This window comes from Bubalus bubalis, chromosome 19 (genome assembly GCF_019923935.1).
Source record: "Bubalus bubalis isolate 160015118507 breed Murrah chromosome 19, NDDB_SH_1, whole genome shotgun sequence".
Taxonomy (NCBI): Eukaryota; Metazoa; Chordata; class Mammalia; order Artiodactyla; family Bovidae; genus Bubalus; species Bubalus bubalis.
The window spans coordinates 599,534-622,174 of NC_059175.1; the positions used below are offsets into that span (position 1 = coordinate 599,534).

At 45.9% G+C, this 22,641-nt stretch overlaps 1 protein-coding gene and 1 non-coding gene across 3 annotated transcripts in view; one reads left to right on the forward strand and one right to left on the reverse strand.

The window, feature by feature from the left end:
- The window catches only part of SLIT3 (slit guidance ligand 3), a 729,759-nt gene that overhangs the window by 344,446 nt on the left and 362,672 nt on the right, over nucleotides 1-22,641 (reverse strand). The gene's annotated exons all lie outside the window — the stretch shown is intronic.
- Nucleotides 1,800-1,871, forward strand: TRNAC-GCA. The gene has a single exon. It is a non-coding gene; the product is annotated as a tRNA-Cys (tRNA).

The window sequence follows — 22,641 nt, forward strand, 5'->3', positions numbered from 1 at the left end:
GCCAGCCTGTTGCAAACACGCACTGTGTGGTATTGTCGTTGTTCAGTCGCTAAGTCGTGTCTAACGCTTTGTGACCCCATCGACTGCAGCATGCCAGGCTCCTCTGTCCTCCGCCATCTCCTGGAGTTTGCTTAAATTCATGTTCATTGAGTCGATGATGCTATCCAGCCATTTCATCCTCTGCCACCCTCTTCTTCTGCCTTCAATCTTTCCCAGCATCAGGGTGTTTCCCAATGAGTACGTTCTTTGCATCAGGTGGCCAAAGTATTGGAGCTTCAGCTTCAGCATCAGTCCTTCCAGTGAATATTCAGGGTTGATTTCCTTTAGGATTGACAGGTTTGATCTCCTTGCTATCCAAGGGACTCTCAAGGGTCTTCTCCAAAACCACACTTCAAAAGCATCAATTCTTTGGTGCTCAGCTTTCTTTATGGTCCAACTCTCACATCCATATATGATACTGGAAAAACCATAGCTTTCACTAGATGGATGTTTGTCAGCAAAGTGATGTCTGTGCTTTTTAATATGCTATCTAGGTTGGTCATAGCTTTCCTTCCAAGGAACAAGCATCTTTTAATTTCATGGCTGAATCACCATCCACAGTGACTTTGGAGCCCAAGAAAATAAAGTCCGTCACTGCTTTCACTTTTCCCTCTTCTATCTGAGGGGCAAAAATGAAGTGATGGGACTGGATGCCATGATCTTAGTTGTATGCTGCTGCTAAGTTGCTTCAGTCGTGTCCGACTCTGTGCGACCCCATGCGACCCCATAGACGGCAGCCCACCAGGCTCCCCCGTCCCTGGGATTCTCCAGGCAAGAACACTGGAGTGGGTTGCCATTTCCTTCTCCAATGCATGAAAGTGAAAAGTGAAAGTGAAGTCGCTTAGTCGTGTCCGACTCCTATCGACCCCATGGACTGCAGCCTACCAGGCTCCTCTGTCCATGGGATTCTCCAGGCAAGAGTACTGGAGTGGGGTGCCATTGCCTTCTCCGTTTAGTTGTATAGTGACCCTCAGTTTTCTGGTGACCCTCTGTATGGTGACCCTTGCTCTGATCACCAGCATGTTCACTACTGCCACATGTGAATCACTTTTGATCACAGAGCAGTTAATTTGGACACAGGGCTCTCACATTCTACATCTGCCTTGGACACCTGTGAGGCTGGGAAAGTTCAGCCTGTGAAGATGAACTGGTTAGGTAGCTGCAGGGACCACAGAGTCACTTCTTCCATGCCCATCTATGTGGTTATAACTAATGCAAGTTAAAATAGATTGGAGTTCCTCTTGTCCTTGACAATCCTACCCCTCCCCATCCCTAACCTAGGACCACAGACTTTATAACTGCATCTCAAGGTCAAATCTCAACTTCAACATCCATTTTCCTGCTGCCTAGGATATCTATTTGCAATTGCTAAGAAGTGGATTTTATTTTTAATAAAAAGAAAAGTGTTCAATAAATACCTTTGGAAATGAAGGCATGAGAAAAGTGTTCAAATGCTCACAAAAAGTGAGCAGAAAACCAGGGCATCCCAGAGTCCTCTGCTCCCTAGACACCACTGTAATGAAGCTCTTCTTTACCCTGTGGAGTACCTCCAGAAGGCCCCCTTCCACCTTCCCTTCCACGTTCCCTCTCCTGAGAATCTTCCACGGGTAACACACTGTCCAAGGTTCCAGGACATCTCAAGGAATAAGAGAATTGAATCCCTGACTTTCTGGACTTATAGTTAGGGACATAGTGAACAAATATGACTACAGATAAATAGACTGAAAAGAATAACTGCAGATTAAGATAGGTGTTGGGCTTCCCGGGTGGCTCAGCTGGTAAAGAATCTGCCTGCAATGCAGGAGACCTGGGTTCGATCCCCGGGTTGGGAAGATCCCCTGGAGAAGGGAAAGGCTACCCACTCCAGTATTCTGGCCTGGATAATTCCATGGACTGTATAGTCCATGGGGTCGCAGAGTCGGACACGACTGAGTGACTTTCACACACACACCAAGGTAGGTGTTCTATAGGAAGCAATCCTGGCGATGGCGGAGAAAGTAAGTAGGGATGGCCATATCGGATGGGCTTCCAGGAAGTTTCTTTGAAGAGGTGGTGACCCTTGAGCTGAGACCTGAAGTAGGAGAAAGGATCCAGTGGCAAGAAGACCTAAAAGGGCATTTCTGACAGAGGAGAGCACAGGTGTTCTCCCAGTGGAGCAGGAAAGAAGTGAGCGAGAAGCTGAGAATGGTCTAGGCTGAGTCTGCGCAGGGAAGGAGGAGCCAGGGCACACATGACCTGAGGAGCCAGCTGAGGACTTCGATCTGACCTGCCTTCCTGGATGGACTGGTGGGAGCAGAAATCAGAGCATTTCCAGAAGAACACCTCTTAGGTTTTTGCCTGGAGCAGCTAGGTAGATTATGGCAGACCCTTTCTCTAGGTCTGCTGTAGGGCAATGCTGGTGAAGATGCTCCAGGCTTCCTTGGGGGCTCGGTGATAAAGAACCCGCCTGCCAATGCAGGAGATGCAGTTCAATTCCTGGTCAGAAAGATCCCCTGGAGGAGGAAATGGCAACCCACTCCCGTATTCTTGCCTGGGAAATCCCATGGACAAAGGAGCCTGGCGGGCTACAGTTCATGGGGTCACAATAGTCAGACACAACTGAGTGCAAGCGTGGGTGAAGATGCCCTAGGTCTTGTGCTTGGGTCTCAGTTTCCCTCCTTGCTAACTGAGTGCCCTTCTGAGAAGGACCATCACCTCTACTGGCCAGTTTCCTTGCTTGTAAGAGTGGTGTAACAGCACCTACCTTTAGGAACGCTGTAGGGGCTGAGCCACAGGGTGCTTTGTGAAGCTCCCAGTACCCAACGTACTTATGATGAGGGTTTTCCCTGAGGCCGGTTCCTGTCTCTTCCCTTTTCTGTCTGCTGGACTCATAGCTGTGTCTGCCTGCTTTGGCTCCGGGTTTGCTTGTCTGCTGGGTGTGAGCAGCATCAACATCTCACTCACACTTCAGGGCAGCTGTTGTCAGTCTGTTCTCTCCTCCCATATACGGGGTCAAATGCATTCTTTCCCAAGTCCTTCCTTCCTCTCCAAGCCGTGCCACAAATGTCCCCCACATGTATTTTTAAGTTCTCTTCTCCTCTCTAGGTGTAATTTCCTGGTAAAAGCAGAGATTAAGAAGTGTTTGGCTGAGCTGAGATGCTGGCAGTGATGGGCATATTTTCCTTAGATGACCTCTGAAATTCTTTCCAACTTAAGGAGGCTAAGCTCCAGCAGAACATAGATTTTGGGTATTGTCCCTGCAGAGCACAAAGGAATGAAGGGACACAAACTAGTTCCTTCTGTCCTGTTTCCACGCCTGTCAAGAACAAGACTACAGTCTTCTAATCGTTGGCTTCTGATTCAGTGTCAAAAGCAAAAATATCTAGAAAAACTTTTTTCCCTCCATTCACTGAAAATTTTTAAACAGTATTATTGAAACATAATTCATATACTTAAAATTCACCCATTTAAAGTATACAATTCAATAGTTTTTAATATATTTACAAATAAGTACAACTATCACTATAATCAATTTATAGTTTTCATTGCTTCAAAAAGAAACCTCATATTCTTTAGCTAATACCCCATCCCCCTATCTCCATCACCAAACAGTCAATAATCTACTATTTTTTCTCTTTAGATTTCCCAATTCTGGATTTTCATGTGAATTGAATCATGAAACACATACATTTAGTGACTGGCTTCTCTCATTTCGCATAATGTTTTCAAGAATCATCCATGTGTTAGCATGTATCAGTATTTCATTACATTTTATGGCTGAATAATATTCCATTGAATGGATATACCATATTTTGCTTATCTATTGTCCTTTGACAAAGCCTTTGACTGTGTGGATCACAATAAACTGTGGAAAATTCTGAAAGAGATGGGAATACCAGACCATCTGACCTGCCTCTTGAGAAACCTATATGCAGGTCAGGAAGCAACAGTTAGAACTGGACACCGAACAACAGACTGGTTCCAAATAGGAAAAGGAGTACGTCAAGGCTGTATATTGTCACCCTGCTTATTTAACTTCTGTGCAGAGTACGTCATGAGAAATGCTGGGCTGGAAGAAGCACAAGCTGGAATCAAGATTGCCGGGAGAAATATCAATAACCTCAGATATGCAGATGACACCACCCTTATGGCAGAAAGTGAAGAAGAACTAAAAAGCCTCTTGATGAAGGTGAAAGTAGAGAGTGAAAAAGTTGGCTTAAAGCTCAACATTCAGAAAACGAAGATCATGGCATCTGGTCCCATCACTTCATGGGAAAAAGATGGGCAAACAGTGGAAACAGTGTCAGACTTTATTTTTGGGGGCTCCAAAATCACTGCAGATGGTGATTTCAGCCATGAAATTAAAAGATGCTTACTCCTTGGAAGGAAAGTTATGACCAACCTAGATAGCATATTGAAAGGCAGAGACATTACTTTGCCAACAAAGGTCTGTCTAGTCAAGGCTATGGTTTTTCCAGTGGTCATGTATGGATGTGAGAGTTGGACTGTGAAGAAAGCTGAGCACCGAAGAATTGATGCTTTTGAACTGTGGTGTTGGAGAAGATTCTTGAGAGTCCCTTGGACTGCAAGGAGATCCAACCAGTCCATTCTGAAGGAGATCAGCCCTGGGATTTCTTTGGAAGGACTGATGCTAAAGCTGAAACTCTAGTACTTTGGCCACCTCATGCAAAGAGTTGACTCACTGGAAAAGACTCTGATGCTGGGAGGGATTGGGGGCAGGAGGAGAAGGGGACGACAGAGGATGAGATGGCTGGATGGCATCACTGACTCGATGGACGTGAGTGAACTCCGGGAGTTGGTGATGGACAGGGAGGCCTGGCGTGCTGCGATTCATGGGGTCGCAAAGAGTTGGACACAACTGAGCGACTGAACTGAACTGAACTATATCCTTTATGGCTACTTGGAGTGTTTACACTTTTTGGCCATTACAAATAATGCTGCTATAAGTATCTGAGTACCAGACTTTGTATGGACATGTGATTTCATTTCTCTTTTAAAACTTTAAAAACTTTTAAAACTTATCTTTGAACAACTTAACTTTGAACTTTTAAAAACTTTTTAAAATCTTTTAAAAACTTTTAAAAACTTATCTTTGAACAAATTTTCCCACTGTGAGGATGTTAATTACCATTATCATAACAAAGGATATATATCGGGTTAGTTGGTGTTAGGAACTATGCTAAGTATATCTCATCAAATCTTCATACCACTGGCTTGAGATAGGTATGTTTTTATCCCTGGTTTACAGATGAGGAACCTGAGGCTTATAGAATCCAAATAATGTAAGAGGAAAGAGAAACTCTTAGATATCAACCAGAAGAGATATGTTTCTCTTCTTAGGAAACAAACATGAAAGACATAGAGTGATTCTGAAATTTTTTTCTTCCAAAGGGTCATAAGATATCTGTGACACTAAGATACCATCTCCCACAATTTTATATTCATTCTTCCAAAAAAGAAATATATTTGCCTTTATAGTTTGCATCCAAAGCCACCTACCTGTTCTCTAATAACTCTAATATACAGGAAAATATTGCTACAAAGACTACAAAAACAAATATATGCATCAATACATACAGACTTTATGTTTATCCCATAACCATGACAAAACTATGGTCTTGGCGGCCCAGTGTCTACAGAGTTATATGTAAAGAAGTAGAGTTATACGTAAAGATTTGGACCACAATCACAGGTGGTTCAAAGAGAATTCTAATATTTACTTGACTGTCTAAAAGGAAGACTTTTCAGACATTCTTTCTCATGATCTCTATGTGTCGTGTACATTCCTCATGGAAGCCTGCACACTCTTTGCTGACACACCCCATGCCTCAGTCAATCTTGCCATGTTAGGGTTGCCTTTCAGATCCTGTCTCTCTATTTGTTCTCCAGATTTACATCATAAGAAATATAGCAACTAGGTTGGTCCAAATGGGACTTCCCTTTGGAGAACAGGATTCAGGAGAGGCAGGGAACAGGGGAGCAGAAACAACTAAGGGGGCAGAGAAGGAGAGAGTGGGTACATATAATTACATTTCTTTTACAGTGCATTCATTCTCCACTTTATTTTTTCATTAGCAAAAATGGGAAAATTCTGACTTGCTTAAAGGGTCCCACCCAGATCACATGACTAATAGATTTTCATGAAAGGCAACTGTGAACATGATCAGCAGAATATTAAAATGAATAATTTACCTAGTTTTGACTAGAATGTAAATGATTGACATTACATGGATAGCTGATTTTCATTATTTGCAGATTCCAACTTTATAAAATTCTCCTACTTGTGAAAACGTATCTGTAACCCCAACAATCAATCCTCACCATGCTTTCGAGTTCATTTATGGACATGTGCAGACAGGGGAAAACCCTGAGTTGCCCAATGAACAGGTTCCCAGGTCAGGTCAGACAAGGCCACAGTCCACCTTCTTGTCTCAGGCCTCACAGAGATGGCTGGAGGCGGGGAGTCTGAGGGCAGGGCTGGGCCCCGCAAGATCGGCTCTCAGGCCAATTGGATGGAGTTGAATCCCAACTTTGGCATCGGTCTAGTAGAGTGGCCTCAAGCAATCCACTTACTACTTCTGTACCTTGTTTTTCCTTTCATAAAATAGAGGAAACGAAATCTACGAGGATGATCTGCTTCTAGGAATTAAGACGATGTTTTATGGGAGTTGTGTGCGTTTCTGTGTGTGTGCGTATTTTCCCCTAGGGGCAATGATTCAGTATTCACTAATTCATGTTCAAGGTGACTTTATAATCTATAACTATTGTGAATAATACGAATTGACTGTATATATTGGTTTCATGGCCTGGGGTGAGTTGGATCATGAAAAGGAATCTACACTCAATCTTGGAAACTAGCAGAGAGCTGAGTATTCTGCTTAGGACTCATCTGCCCAGAACTGGTAAACTCAGATCTTTGTCTGTTTCTCTAAAACATCACAAAAACTTAGATGTGGGAGACCTCAGACTTTAAAGACTGTCTGTCTCTTTTCTTTCTTTTTTGTCTTACTATGGACCCTTTATTTACATGCAATCTGACATGAAACCCTTAATATATAAATCAGATAAAAGTAGAGCTATATCCTTGCAAGCAGGGACCCAGGGGAACCTGGAGTCTTGACAGCTAGGAATTTCCTCATCTACTTTCTCCCTTTTCAGCTCCTGAAAGGGTCCCAGGGGCATGTGCAGAGAACCTGACCAGTGTGTGTGAAGATCATGAATTTAGCCCAACAGCCACATGGTCTGTTTGAGTAAACTCAGTCTCCAAGAGGTAATTCTGTAAAAGTATACATTTTCAAAGTCCTAAATAGTAAGGCCTTCAAGTTTTGTAAGATGGTACCACCCTGTCCCATCTTTGGTCTCTCTGGGTACCAAAGAGTCAACTAAGACTTGCCTCTAATTCACCTTCGGTATCGCCAACACACATGGCATCTAGAAAGTCATAAGGAAGGATTTTTCTTGGTTCACAAAGAGGACATCAAAAATATTAGCTGATTTCAACCCTAAAATAGGAATATTCAACACTTACAAATAAATTCTGGCCATCTGTAATCTATTTCAACAATATCAAGGGGGACAGGGTTGTATTTCTAGTTCACAGGGCTTTCATGGAAAATATATATAATTACAAAGACATAACTGTAAAAGTATCTCAGTCTCCTCTACTTTGGGATACTTTAAATCATACATTAAAAAAAAAGGATGGAATCTAGCTATTTATTCACCTACTTACCCATCTTTTCACTGAGTTTGTTCTAAAGTTTGGAAAATTACTATCCAGAGGGGTCAAGTGTCTTGTTCAAGGTCACACAACTAGTTTGTAGTAGAGCTAGACCCAATTTGAGATCTCCTGCTTTTTGGTTCACTGCCTTCTAGATTCTTTTTTTTTTCTTTTTTTTTTTTTACTGAAGTTACATCTGTAAGCACATTGGACTTAGAAAACAGAACTCCATCGCTCAGCAAAAAGAGAAAAATCCATCATCATTCTAGATCAGGCTAGATCTTGGCCTTGAGTACTCCAGGGAAGGTTGGATCTCAAATGAAAACAGAATTTAGAAAGGTAAGTCCCTGGGACTTCCCTGGTGGTCGAGTGGTTAACGGTCTGTGCTCTCGGTGCAGGGGGTGCGGGTTTGAGCCCTGCTTGGGGAACTAAGATCCTCCATGCTACACAGAATAGCAAAAAAATAAATAAATAAATAAATAAATAAATAAAAACATAAAATTAAAAAAATAAACACAAAAAGGTAAGATCCCTTTTTTGGCTTTTGAGTTTTGAAGGGAGCACATTCTGGAGATTTATGAGTGATTTAAGGGATTTTCAAGGGCTCATATGATTATACTGTTGACTTTAGAATCAAATGTTTACATTCAGTGGGTTGCATTGTATTTCCCTCCCCAATATGAATAGTTCCACTTAAAGATCCTGCTGGACTCTGGAATCACTGGAGGACAGAGGAGAGGTAGCTCTTTAAAAACAGCAGTTGAGAATGTGGTCACCTCTATCCATAGGGAGGGGCTGTCACCCACTTATTTCTGTCCTGGGCCCTCTGCCTGAGAGACTAAGGCTCAGGCAAGCTAATCTCTCCTCTGCCAAGGTCCCCTGGCTGCTCAGCTCCCGGGAGTCCCATCCCAGCTGCGGCAGGGGCTTCAGGAAATCCCCAGAGGAGGGGGCTCTGGTGTCCCACCCGCTAACACACCCTTAGCCTTTTCCTTTGAGGATGGGGGAAAAGTGGCAGTGCCCCTTGTAGGAATCCTGCTCCATTTCTGAGTCTTCCCTCTTGGCCTCAGGGGGCTGGTCTTGAGGGTGGAGGACCATTCTCTTTCCAAGTTTGGCCACCCATCCCCATGGTGTCCTTAGGCTGGTGCTCTGGTCAGGTAGAAAAGTCACATCAAGTAGAAATGCTGGTACATGGAGGATGGGACCTCCCAGGCAAAGGACTTCTGAGTGCCTGGTAGATGATGTCCAGCCCGCTCCTCTTCAGCCTACACAGACAGATGAGGAGCAAAGGGAGTGGGTGTAAGACACACCTCGCTGGCCAGGGAAGCCCTGTGCAGGCCCAGTCTCTCCAGTACCTGGGGTAGGAACCAAGACCAGGCTCTGCCCAGTCAGCTCTGGTTCTGAAGTCCTACTTCTGCTAAAACGGACCAGTTTATGGATCATCTGGCTGATATGACATGAGCCACTCCTGGCATGTACCACGTCAGCCCAGCCAGGAAACCCAGCCTCTTCTCCTGCATTTATGAGCATTATACCCACTAACCCAGGCACACAGACACACACGGACACGAACAGACGAGACACACACAGACACACAAACACAGACATGCACAGCATCTGTATATGATACAGACCAATGGGAAGGCTATGGAGATGGAGGAAGGCTTAAAAATGAATTTTAAGCATCTCTGTTCTTAAAAGAATTCAGCCACCGTTCTCTGCAAGGCTCCACTTCCTGTTCTCCCCTGGAGTCTCCCCTTTGTTTCCCTCTCTTGAAAGAGTCCTCCAGAAAGCTGTTCTTCCCCTGTGCTGTGCTGTGCTAAGTCGCTTCAGTCATATTCCATTCTTTGCAACCGTATGGACTGTAGCCCGCCAGGCTTCTCTGTCCATGGGATTCTTCAGGCAAGAATACTGGAGTGGATTGCTATGTCCTCCTCCAGGGGATCTTCCCGACCCAGGGATCGAACCCTCCTCTCTTGCATCTCCTGCATTGGCAGGCAGGTTCTTTACCACTTAGCGCCACCTGAGAAGCCCGTTCTTCCCCACTTGCTCCCATTTCATTAGTCAGAACGATTAACTTGGCCAAATCCCCACCTCCAAGGGGCAGTCCTACTTTTACAATGTGTCCAGACCTACGGGTGGGACTCCCATTCATTCCCACTTCCACAAGCAGAAGGCATTAGGACACAGATGAATTTCTACAATGGATTCTGCTTCTTTAAAAGCCAAAGCATCTAGGGTCAATTTTCATTTTACCAGCAATAAATCTCTCTCTGTAAACCACCCACTTACCCTTACCCTGGCCTAGTAACTTCATGACCTCAGGGCCCAGAGCAATGTGAACCATTGTGGGCACCAGGTGCCAGCCATGATTCTAGGGGCCCTTCATTCATTATCCCATTCAGTCCTCAGTGCCTTACAAAGCAGGCACTATCATCATCTCCTTTTCTTGTTGCTTACCCTCTAAGGCAGGTCTGACTCTTTTGAGATGCCACGGACTGTAGCCCACCAGCCGCCTCTGTGCATGGGATTTCCCAGGTAAGAAACACTGCTGTGGGTTGCTATTTCCTTCTCAGGGGATCTTTCCAACCAAGGGATTGAACCCACGTCTCCTGCACTGGCAGGTGCATTCTTTACCACTGAGTCACCTGGGAAGCCCTTACCTCCTTTTCCAGGGAGGGAAACAGGATCAGAGAGAATTCGTGACTTGCTTAAGGTTGCAGAGCTAAGGATAGTCCTCAGGACTCATCTTCCTGACTCTTCCGTGATGCTCTTTAATGCAGGTCACTGCTTCTACTGTCCCCTTCATGATTGCCGAACCAAACTTCCTGGGAAACTGAGGACTGAATTCCCAGGGGTGCAGAAAAAGTAATGAAGGGGCCCCATAGGCTGTGCATTTCACTGCCTCGTCACTGCTAGCGAGCCTTTTCAACCTCAGAAAATGCAGCATTCCACGCTAACCAATCATCTGAAATTCCTGCAATAAATGAAAAAATAAACACACAGCTGAGGATATAACTCAGCTAACCTCGCGCCCAAATGAGGCTGATTCCAGATAGAAAGCAGATTTTCATATTTACTGTATGTGACAGCTGGAGGAATTACATGAATCATCTGTCTATCTCCATCGCCTCCTTCCTCCTGTGCTGTATGTATCTATCCCTGGGGTTGTCTGTCTTCCCATTCCAGGAAGACAGATCAGGGTAGTTTCAATTATTAATTCCATGTTTAGATCACAGTAACACCAGTTCCAGTTCAGTGACCTGCAGTTCCTATTGATTTAAGTGATGAATTATCTACACCGCAATGTATTATTAACTTTATTTTGTCTCTTATTCCTTCTGCATTCATGCATCAAAATAATAAAGCACCATTCACAGGCTAAAAGGGCCTGTTTCCTTTCTCACATTTCCCAGAAGGGTGAAACCAATGCACACCAGGGAGGTAATTACAGAGAGCTGGGGATGGGACTGGGTATTTATTTTGCCTGTGAATTATTTATCTCAGCTGTGAATTTGGGGGGGCGGGGGAGACTGCAGAACAGGGATTTTGTGTAGTGGCAGGGGTCTGAATGGGGCACAAAGAGGCGCAGGAAGAAGTTAATGAAGACAAGTGAAGAATGGAACCTTGATGATTCCAAGGAATCAAAGTAATTTCAGCTCCAAAGGTCAAGGTTTAGGCGTCTGTCTGTCCCGATACTGACAGGAGGACGAGTGTGGGTGTGATGACGGCGGAACCCTGAAGGGACGGAGGCAGAAGAGAACGTCACCCGTGTTTTACAAAGCCTGTGCGCTGCCATAGCAAGACCCACGGGGCAAGGTTAGGCCCCAGTGCCGCAGAGAATCACAAATGTTTGGCTGAACTTTGCTGATTTTCGGCGGCTCACCAGCACCTTCCTCTTTTTGGGATAACAGTACACTCTAACCTATCACATGCTGAGGAGTTGCTTTTCCCTGCCTACAGTCTGGTAGGTCAATGAATCAAGATGCCCTACCAATCCCTGGCCAAGCTGGGCCACTGAGTTTCTCCCTCCATGGCCTTTAAATTCTATATAGGCAACGGGGCCAAAAAGCCGAATGCAGTTGACACCAATCCACTAGCACCGATGTCTAGGTACAACCACTGAAAGACGGCTGCCCTCAAGACCCTCTGGAGCTGATCAGTGTCGGTCTTTGTAAACCCTGCTTTTCAACCATGTCTTTGAGATGTCCACCCTATATGCTTTTCAAACATCCTCTTTAGATTAACTAGATTTGTTTCGTTGCTGGCTAAACAGTCAAAGGACTTGGATCTATCTGCAGAGTCACTGATCTCTGAGAAATGGGAAAAGGAAGATGCTGGAGACAAGTCTGCCTCTCACACGATCAAGCAACAATTTTGTAAGAATGGACAGGCAGGTAGGAAGTGAAAACATTCCCCTGTTCACTTTTTCATTCAAGCTGAACCCAACCTTCCAGCCTCCAGGATTCCTGTTGGAGTGACTCCCCAAGTCAGAAGGGCTGGAGAGACACCCCACCTGGCAACCCCGCCTAAAAGGAAGAGCTCAGTGTGGGCTGCCTGGGGTGAAACCCAGAGAGTAAGGAGTGACACGCCAAGACCTCCCAGCTTGAAAGGGGAGGGGAGGAGGCTGAATGCATAAAGGTTTCCCTGTGCAGACAATCGGAGGATTACCTGGGTCCCTTTCCTAACTCGATGGCGCTCAGAGACAGTAGGAAGGGGCCTCACCCAGGGCTGCTCTGTGACTCACAGCTCTCTAGGCGGCCTTGGTATGGAAACAGATGTCCTGACGGTTTCGTTGCAGTTCCCAGTTGCCACCCCTCTGACCTTCCTCTCCGGTTCTCCCCGGCTTCCCTCTTCCATGTGAAATGCACAGAACCTGTAGCACGCAGTGTCTGGTTCCGCTCGTCAGCCCAGCGCCTTGCAAGAACCAGAGCACGGCTGGCAAGGCCAGAGATAGGAGTTCTTTCTCTTTCCCGAACTTCACCAAATAAGGAGAAGAGGAGCAGAAAACCACCGTGATTAGATTATATGGAAGAGGGTCAAAGATTAAAAATCCGCTGCCTCTCATTATTAGAGGCGGGATGACAGATTCAGACCAGAGCACAAGAGAAAATACATTATTTCAAAACAGGATATGAAACCCAGTCCCAGGCGATTAGTCTCTGTTAAGTAAATTTACTATCTAATCTTTTAACTGTCTCCCGAAATTGCCGGGCCAAGGCTCCCTCCCTCCTCCTGGTTAGAAGCTCAACCTGGGGCGGTGCAGTCAGCTGCCCCGAGCTGCATCAGCATGCCAATGGAACTGGGACTCATCTCTGGGGGGGGAGGAGAGGAAGGGGTTAGAAGCGAAACACACCTCCTAATAAAAACAGGATGTGCGCTCTACAGCCCAGCCCAGCCAGAGGAAGGCCTGGGACCCCGGCTGCGACACTGTCCTGCGTTGGGTTCTGAACCAGGCTCATCCACCAGGGGACTATTCTTCTACATCACTGTTGGGCTCATCTCGGGAAAACGAGACTCCCCTCTTTCCACGCAGCCCAGAGGGGACCGCATGCCAAGGAATCCCACGCTCCCGGAACTGTTCTCAAACCAGATCAACCTTCAGAGCCTTGATTTTAAATGAAAGCTGCTTTGCGGGCCAAATACCGCAGGCCTGTGCTGGGCCCGAGAGCACTCCATGTGCGCTTGGAAGCCAGACGGTCCCCTGCACCATCCGAGTGGCGAGGAAACAAAGAGAAAACACGACGCAGTGAAAACCAGGCTCTGTTTCCCAAAATCTCTCTTGGCTTTGCTGCCGCAGTCAGCTCAGAGAAGCACAGGACCTCAGGCCCAACGCAACGCCTTCCCTCCTCTATTTACCAAAAGGAACTCATTTTTTTTCTTTTTTTGTCTCTGGGCTTCACTATTTTCTCATCGTCTGTTTAGTCTAAAAGGCTGAACTATCGCACAAAGAAAGTTCTCTCCAAGAATGAGTTTTCCAGAGAAGGCTCTTCAGACTAGGCCAGTGTGTGCCGCGGAGAATGGGGCATGTGTTAACAGGAGGGGGAGGGGGTGGAGCTGGACTCTAGGGAGGACTCCCAAGGAGGTGCTCTGTTTGTGTGATTTATCCTTTCTGGAAAATCCAAACATACAAATGTGTCTGCTGCAAGGCAAGGGCAGACGGGGGACACAGGCTCCAAACAAAGCTAAGCGCATACCGCTCACCTCCCCCGGGACCCTTGTCAATTTTAACCTTTGTAGCTTTCAATGAAAACAGATCAAAGGGAGGTACCGGTCCTTTAGCTAGGGATCAACAAGCATCATCCCTCTCTCTTCTCAGCCCTCAGCACGACTCACACAGAACCCTGGATGGGAGAGACCTGGCAGAAAGGTTTCCCTCAGTTCCTGGGTCTCAGAGCCTGACACTGTCACCTTGTCCATCAACGAGGCAGAAACACCCAACTCTGAGCCCCTGAACTTCTAGAGAATGGGACACAACCCTCAGGAGAACCCAAGCTTGTTCCATCTAGGACCTGTCTGTTCACATTCGATTCTGTTCCCGTTGTAGAATAGCTGAGACCAGTCCTGCATGCCTCTCTCCCCAGCATAAGTTGTACTGTGGAACAGTGCCCCAGGTATGAGGCTGTGTGACAGCTGATGGAGACGGCAGACAGAGCTAAGAACCTGTGCTCACTCAGACATCATGTGTCCCAGGGCAGGGCCGCTTCCTAGGAACTGTGCTCAGGGCTTTGAAACATGTGATTTTAGCTGAGCTTCAAGACAGTCCTATGGAGTTAACACTTTTACTTTTCTCCCTGTTATTTGGCTTCCCAGGTAGCTCTAGTAGTAAAGAATCGCCTTCTAATGCAGGAGATGCAAGAGACATGGGTTTGATCCATGGGTTGGGAAGATCTCCTGGAGTAGGAAATGGCAACCTACTCCAGGATTCTTGCCTGGAAAATCCCATGGACAGAGGAGCCTGGTGGGCTACAGTCCATGGGGTTGCAAAAAGTCGGACACGATTGAGTAACTAACACTTTGTTTTTTGTTATATGGAGGCAACTGAAGCTCACAGAGTGTCAGTCCTGAACATAGGTCACCCGGCAGAGTGAGGGTTATGACCAAGGCCAGTCTTTCTCTACAGTCCAAGGTCTTGTCTCTCCATGTTCACTTGTCCAATATGACAAGGCTTCAGGAAGGCCCCAGAATTTTCCATGCCCTTTGATCCAGTGCTTACAAGGCTACAGACTTCACTTAAAAAAATAATCATGAAGGCAGACAAAATGTATTTGCAAGGATGTTCAGGAACACTATTTCAGGAGAAATTGGGGTGTGGGGAAATATGCTGTGTGCTGTGCTTAGTCGCTGAGCTGTGTCCGACTCTGCAACCCCATGGACTGTAGCCCACCAGGCTCCTCTATCCATGGGATTCTCCAGGCAATAAGACTGGAGTGGGTTGCCATGCCCTCCTCCAGGGGATCTTCCCAACCCAGGGATCGAACCCAGGTCTCCCGAATTGCAGGCAGATTCTTTACCAGCTGAGCCACCAGGGAAGCCCAGGGGGAAATATGGTATTGGTTAAATAAAGTATTAGGTTGGCTAAAAAGTTTATTTGGGTTTTTCTGTACCATTTTATGGAAAACCCAAACATTTTGGCCAACTCAATACTTTACTTATTACTTTATTTATCCATACGAGAGAATTTATTATTTATCCACACAGTAGATTATGGCATAGTCATTAAATCATTAGGCTAGATTATTTAATGACATGGGAATGATTATAATGTCAAGTGAAAAAAACAGTTTAATCACATGTCCATCGATAAAGTAATGGATAGATCCATTTTGATATAGTCATACTATGATATTATATTGCCATACAATGGGATTCCCTGGTGGCTCAGATGGTAAAGAATCTGCCTGCAATTTGGGAGACCTGGTTTCGATCCCTGGGTCAGAAATATCCCCTGGAGAAGGGCATGGCAACCCACTCCAGTATGCTTGCTTGGAGATTCCCATGGTCAGAGGAGCCTGGTGGGCTACAGTCTATGGGGTTGCAAAAAGTCAGACACGACCGAGCAACTAACACACACATACAGTGGCATACTTCAATGCTGTGGAAAAGAGTGACTGAGTTCCAGACAAACGCTTACTTAGAAGAATCTCTTCTTTCTGCTAATTTGCACTTTACCTCCAAACACACTATTTTTTAAATAAGAATAAACCATTAAAGACTTTCAATAGTCACGTGTAAGGCACTCTTTTTAGATACTGACTCGATACATGATTTTGATCAGTGTGTGACAAAGATATTATGTATGAGCAAGGTGACTTTTGTCTATCAATATGCTTGCAGCCTGAATCATACGTGGGCTGATTCCTCAGTGTGTACTGCGCTCTCTGTGGAATGAACTAGGCTTACTGTGGAATGTACTGGGGTCTTGCTTACAGAGATTTGACTCTGCAACAGGTCAGACCTTTGGAAGTGGGAAGATCTGAGGGAGGTAGGGATCAAATCAGGAGGGAGACAGGGCAGAGGAGACAAAGAACTGTGCAAAGGATTGGAGGCTTCAGAGGAGTTGGGGGGCTTCTTCCACTCTCAAGAACAGAAGTGCCAATGCGGCAGACAGTCCATACGCAGATCCTCCCTCAAGCCCATCAGAGAACAAGGAAAGCCTCAGGTGGCAGGGCCAAAAGCAGAGAGCAGGCCTCACAGTCTGGCCCGGTTCCCAACACACTCCCTGACTGTAACCATTGCAGACGGAGATGCACAGGCTGCCCGGCACCCCGCCCCTCCCCCGCCCGCCCTCTGCTGTAACAACCAGAGTCTTCATTTCTTCTTTGATCAATAACTCCATGCCTGAATTCTAAAGATATATCATCTGCTCTCACTTTCCTCTGATAAATGGTTTACATCAATGTCAGGCACGTTATTCCTAGAGCCCTGGATTACAGTATCAGAGGCATCTAGTTCCCCAAGAAGCTTCTAGGGCCCTGGATATTTAAGGGCACTGAGGGTTGGAGCCAAGACTGGAGCCCCATTAACTTTCAAGTGATCACAGCCAGTCCATGAAGAGTTGATTACTGGCCTCTGAAGATACAAACACAGACGCTGAGAATAAGTGACTTAGAAACTTTTATAACAATTTGACATTGCCACATTCTAGGACATGACATGAATCACCTTCACATACCCTTTCCATAACCAATATGCACAGGGTTGCAGCTATTTCCCCCTTTTCTAATTATGTTTATTTGGATTATATTTTTTTTTTTCAAATGTCATTCTATGCCTGCTTCATAATTACATATTTGGGCCTCTATTTTCTATGTCTCTTTCATTTTTCCAGCAAGTCATTTTTATTATATTTTACAAATGTATTAGTAGATAGGTTGGAGGTTTTCCTTTTAAAAGAAAAAGGCCAGCTCCACAGATAGCTTGAGAACCACTAAGGAGGTATGGGTTCAGTCCTCTTAGCTTTTTTGATTAATGGACATAATCAAGAGTTGAACAGAGCTGGCATTTGGGGTAGAGCTTCATCTTTGAGTAGAATTGCAGCTGGGTGGCAATTCGAAGGGTCATCAGCATCTTCTGAGAATCTCTTTGGACAAGGCTGCCGGGAAGGTCAAGGGACCAAGAGAATTCTGGAGCGTAATCTCCTTATTTTGTGCTGAGGAACTTCTGGTTATTAATATCCTTTTTTTAAACACAGTAATGATCCCCACTGCACTCTGCCTTCTTGCAATTTCATTCAAACTTTCTGGTTTGCATAATTGTGCCCAGCAACATTAAAGTTTTTATTTAAAATAACTACTCTGCTACAAGAAAATTTACATAAAAATGGGAGGGGAGGATAAAATATTGTTCATAGTTTCAAATTCCTTGCTCAGCTTCTTTTGAGAAAGAACAATCATGTATTTTTAGCCATACTATCAAAGCCAGGGAATAAGCCACAGTGCAAGTCGAGAAGTGGACATACTGCTGTCCTGGAGACCTGGTGAATTGATGATCCCGTCTCATGTGACATTTCCATCTGCATTTGAGATGGATTTGAATGTCAAAAGGCTAAGTCAGACTTCCTGATATCTACTGGCCCCAGAAAACTCAGCGATCAAAACAATAAAATGCCCCTTGCTTTGTAGGGATCTCTCAAGCCTTATCCCCCAGGTAAATTCCCCAAGATTACCTAAAGCCAGGGATTTCCCTGTCTGGTGCCAATTTATCTTTTCACATAAATCAATAGCAGGCTAGAGCTCAGGTTTTCTCTGCCTAAGCCCTGCAATCCTTTCCCCTAGGATGGGAGCAAATATCTTCTTCATCAGAAATTTTGCAGATGCTGAGCAGGGCTTTGATGGTGCCCTGTTTCTGTGAGGCTAACATTCTCTGGGGAGGTGGCACAGGATGGTGGGGAAATGCAGAGGCCTGAGAGCCTTTCCCAGCCCCATGGCCTTTCAGTTGTGGGCCCTGAGTGAAATCCCGTAACTTCTCTATGCCTCAGTCTCCTCATCTGTGAAATGGGGAACATGATTCCTAAAGTTATTGTAAAAACTTGCAAAGTACTTAGCACAGTACCTAGCACACAGTAAATATTAGCTGCGATAGCCATTTAATTACTTAACAGGGTCTAAGCTACTTCCTGCTTATGAAATGTGGTGCTGAAAAAGACTCTTGGGAGTTCCTTGGACTGCAAGGAGATCAAACCAGTCAATCCTGAAGGAAATCAACCTGGAATATTCATTGGAAGGACTGATGCTGAAACTGAAGCTCTAATACTTGGACCACCTGATGTGGAGAGCTGAGTCACTGGGAAAGACCTTGATGCTGGGAAAGACTGAAGGCAGGAGGTGAAGGGGGTGGCAGAGGATAGGATGGTTAGATAGCATCACTGACTCAATGGACATGAATTTGAGCAAACTCCCAGAGATAGTGAAGGACAGAGGAGCCCGGTGTGCTGCAATCCATGGGGTCACAAAGAGTCTGACACGACTTAGCAACTGAATGACAACAAAGCTACTTCCAAAAGGCATTATAATGTGCATCATATGGACAGGAAAGAAAATTTTTTCTTTCTCAAAAGACCCCAAATCCCCAAATTTGAGTCTTGGATCAAAACTATATTAGAAGCAGACTTCCTGGTGATCCAGTGGTTACGAGTTCTCCTGCCGATGTAGGGGACATGTGTTCGATCCCTGGTCTAGGAAGATTCCACACGCCTTGGGGCAACTAAACTACTGAGCCCAAGCACCCTGGAGCCAGTGCTCTGCAACAAGATAAGCCCCACAATTAGAAGCCTGTGCACTGCAACTGGAGAGTAGGCCCCGCTTGCTGGAACCAGAGAATAAAGAGATAAAGAAACTGCATTAAAAGCTTAGTACCACATTAAAAGGAGACTGAGACAGAAAGAAAAAAAAATGGAGAATTTGTTAGGAAAAACAATGGATAAAAGGAGAGCAAAGCATTAGAAAATATACTTGGGTCAAATCAGTGTATCTCTCGACTTTGAACCCAGGTGGCACTGCTGATAAAGAACCTGCCAATTCAGGAGACGTCAGAGATGAGGGTGCAACCCTGCGGAGGGAAGATTCCTGCAGGAGGAAATGGGAGGCAGTCCAGTGTTCCTGCCTGGAGAGTCGCCGTGGGCAGAGGAGCCTGGTGGGTTACAGCCTGTAGGGTTGCAAAAGAGTCGGATACGACTGAAGCGACTTAGCCGGCATTCACCAAAAAATTTAACAATAATAATAGTAGAACTTGAGACAATCTCAAGGGAGGAGGGAAACAGACAAGTGACTCGAAAATCCAGGTGAACACAAGCAGGGCAAAAACCCAGCGTCGAGACTGGCTGGGTTGTCAGGGTCTGATGCAGAACACCTCAAATTGCATCGCCCTCTTTAACAAGGAAACTGGTTATTCAATCTGAATTTCCTAAATGAGAACCAGCTACTCCATCTGAATTGCCCAAATTCAATTAAGTCACCTGGCGTGCTTCCTGTCCGTTCTCTCTGTCTTTTAACCAAGATGGCCTCTGATCATCATGGAGAGAGGGCGGCCTGGAAGTCTGCAGAAGGCCAGCAATGGGAGAGCGCTCTTAGAGGCTCCAGGAAAGAGCCAGGAGTCCTGTATGGGGCCTTGAGACCCCTTGCTGGGAAAACGTCAGGCTAATTCTGCAAACCTCTTGCCTGCCTTGCTTTTCCAGGGGGAGGGGTCCCATTGATAAGGTTTTCTATCCCTTCATGGATTACTTCTAGAATCTCAAGGATAGTAACTGGAAGATGAGGCTGATTTTCAGTTATGTGCTGGTAAGATGTGAGTCATACGGCGGTGGTCCCCGATCTTTTCAGCACCCGGGGCTGGTTTCATGGAAGACAATTTTTCATGAACCGGGGTTTGGGGTGGGGGAATGGTTTCAGGCTTCAAGTGTACTGAATTTATTATGCACTTTACTTATATTTTTATTATCTCAGCTCCACTTCAGATCATCAGGCATTGGATCCTGGGGGCTGGGGACGCCTGCGTTACAGGGGAAATATTGTATGGAACAAAAGAAAATCTCAAACCTCCGTAGACTTAGCAACCTAGGAAGAGGCTTGTCAACGGGAAGCTTGCTGTCTCCACCCCTCAATCCGACCCTCTGTTCTGAACCACGAGGTCACAATAGGACCAGTTCTGCACTTTCAAGTGCCTGGATAATTTTAATAAAAAACACTAAGAAATAATGATCCAGAAACATCACACATAGGAGAGAAATGCCAAGAGGAAAGCAACCAGAAACCCTGAAGGAGGCATCTAAAGCTTTCAGATCTTTTCACAGAATTGACTCGATCTTCCAGTCCCTTCCCTACTGGCTGTGACTTCCTTAAGGCCAGGGGTCTTCAGCCTTTGGGGCCCCACACCCCAGGAGGAGTTCAATTCCTGGGCAGGGAACTGCAGCCTGAATTCACTTGCATTCTCAGCCACCAGCTCAGGAGCCACGACCCAATTCCCTCAAGAGCTGCCATTTGGGCTAGGCCAGGGAGAGGCCACTCTGGTCTCCAAGGTTACTCTGCCCATTTCTTCCCCGGGATTCCACAAGTTCTTAGGAAGGAGAAAGAGATTAAACTTCACCCCTTTTCTCCTTTGTGGTCAGCAGTCCTCCTAAATTGAAGAGCGAGACCAGGGTGGTGGGATCTGCTGACAGATGGCTTAGCTTTCTCGTATCCCTTTCCCTATTTCTTTATTTTATTGCAACAGCCCCCCTTTTTGTTGGCAGAGTCAGTCTTCCCCACATTTTAGTTTGTGTGTACGGGTGGGCAGAGCAAGGCCCTAGGTTGAGCCAATTGGAGCTTCTTGCTTCTCCAGACCCCTGACCCAGCTGGACCAGTGGGAGGGGTGTGTTGGCCAGAATGCTGGAACAAAAGGTAAAGGCTCGTACTGATATTCTTTTCTGCTCAACTGGAACCTGAGGGATGTGGGCTCTGGAGCTGTGGTGGCCATTCTTCCATAGTAAGGGGCTGTCTACAGATGGAGTCAATGCCAAGAAAATCAGGGCAGAGGGAAACCAGGAGGAGAGAGAGACCCCGAGCGTGGCAGCTGAATCTGAACCCTGATTAAATCGCCCTGTAGGTGTCCTGTGTGTGCGGACTTGCTCAGCGGTGTCTGACTTTTTGAGACGCTGTGGACTGTAGCCCATCAGGCTCCCCTGTCCATGGGATTCTCCAGGCAAGGATGCTGGAGTGGGCTGCCATTTCCTTCTCCAGGGGATCTTCATGACCCGGGAATCAAACCTGAGTCTCCTGCACTGCAGGCGGATCCTTTACCGTCTGGACCACCAGGGAAGCCCGTGGAGGGTGTTCTACTTCTGGACTTTTCAGATCCATGAGGTAATCATCTTTTTTTTTAAATAAACTGCAGCTGACTTTTCCTAAACCTTTGTAACTGCAAGACACCTAACCAATATAATGAAGCTTTTTAAAGTGAGCTGACCAATCTCACAAAGAAAACACTCTTTTCACATTCTTTGTACCAGATGCTGTCACCAAGCCTTCCCCATAAAGCATCTATTAATACAGTCAGTTTAGGAAATGAGAATACTTCTCTCTCCAGCTCAGTTCATTCACATCTCCTCTTACATTTTATCCTCAGCATTTCCTTCTACAAGGCGAGATGCTATTAGGTTTCCATGGTTACAGCAACAGTGGTGATACCCGTACAGCAGCTGAGGCCGCTGAGGCCGCTGAGGCCAGGAGGGGTGAAGGAGCTTGCCTGAGGTCAATGGGTCTGTGAAGGGCTCCACCCTCAGCCTCTCCTGGGGATATGGATAAGCGGCTGTCGGCACTCGGATGATGGGGTCCTTTCCTCTCTGGCTGCATGGTCCTCCTCTCCCCCTGGGAGTACAAAGGCAGCTCTCTGCTCACACTGATAGTTGGAGGGAGAGGCTTTCAGCAGATTCATCAGCCGTAACATTCTTTTTTTTTAATATAAATTTATTTATTTTAATTGGAGACTAATTACTTTACAATATTGTATTGGTTCTGCCATACATCAACATGAATCCGCCACGGGTGTACACGTGTTCCCCATCCTGAACCCCCCTCCCACCTCCCTCCCCGTATCATCCCTCTGGGCCATCCCAGTGCACCAGCCCCAAGCATCCTGTATCCCGCATCAAACCTGGATGGGTGATTCATTTCACATATGATATTATACATGTTTCAATGCCATTCTCCCAAATCATCCCTCCCTCTCCCTCTCCCACACAGTCCAACAGACTGTTCTATACATCTGTGTCTCTTTTGCTGTCTCGCATACAGGGTTATCGTTACCATCTTTCTAAATTCCATATATATGCATTGCTGCTGCTGCTAAGTCACTTCAGTCGTGTCCGACTCTGTGTGACCACCAGGCTCCCCCGTCCCTGGGATTCTCCA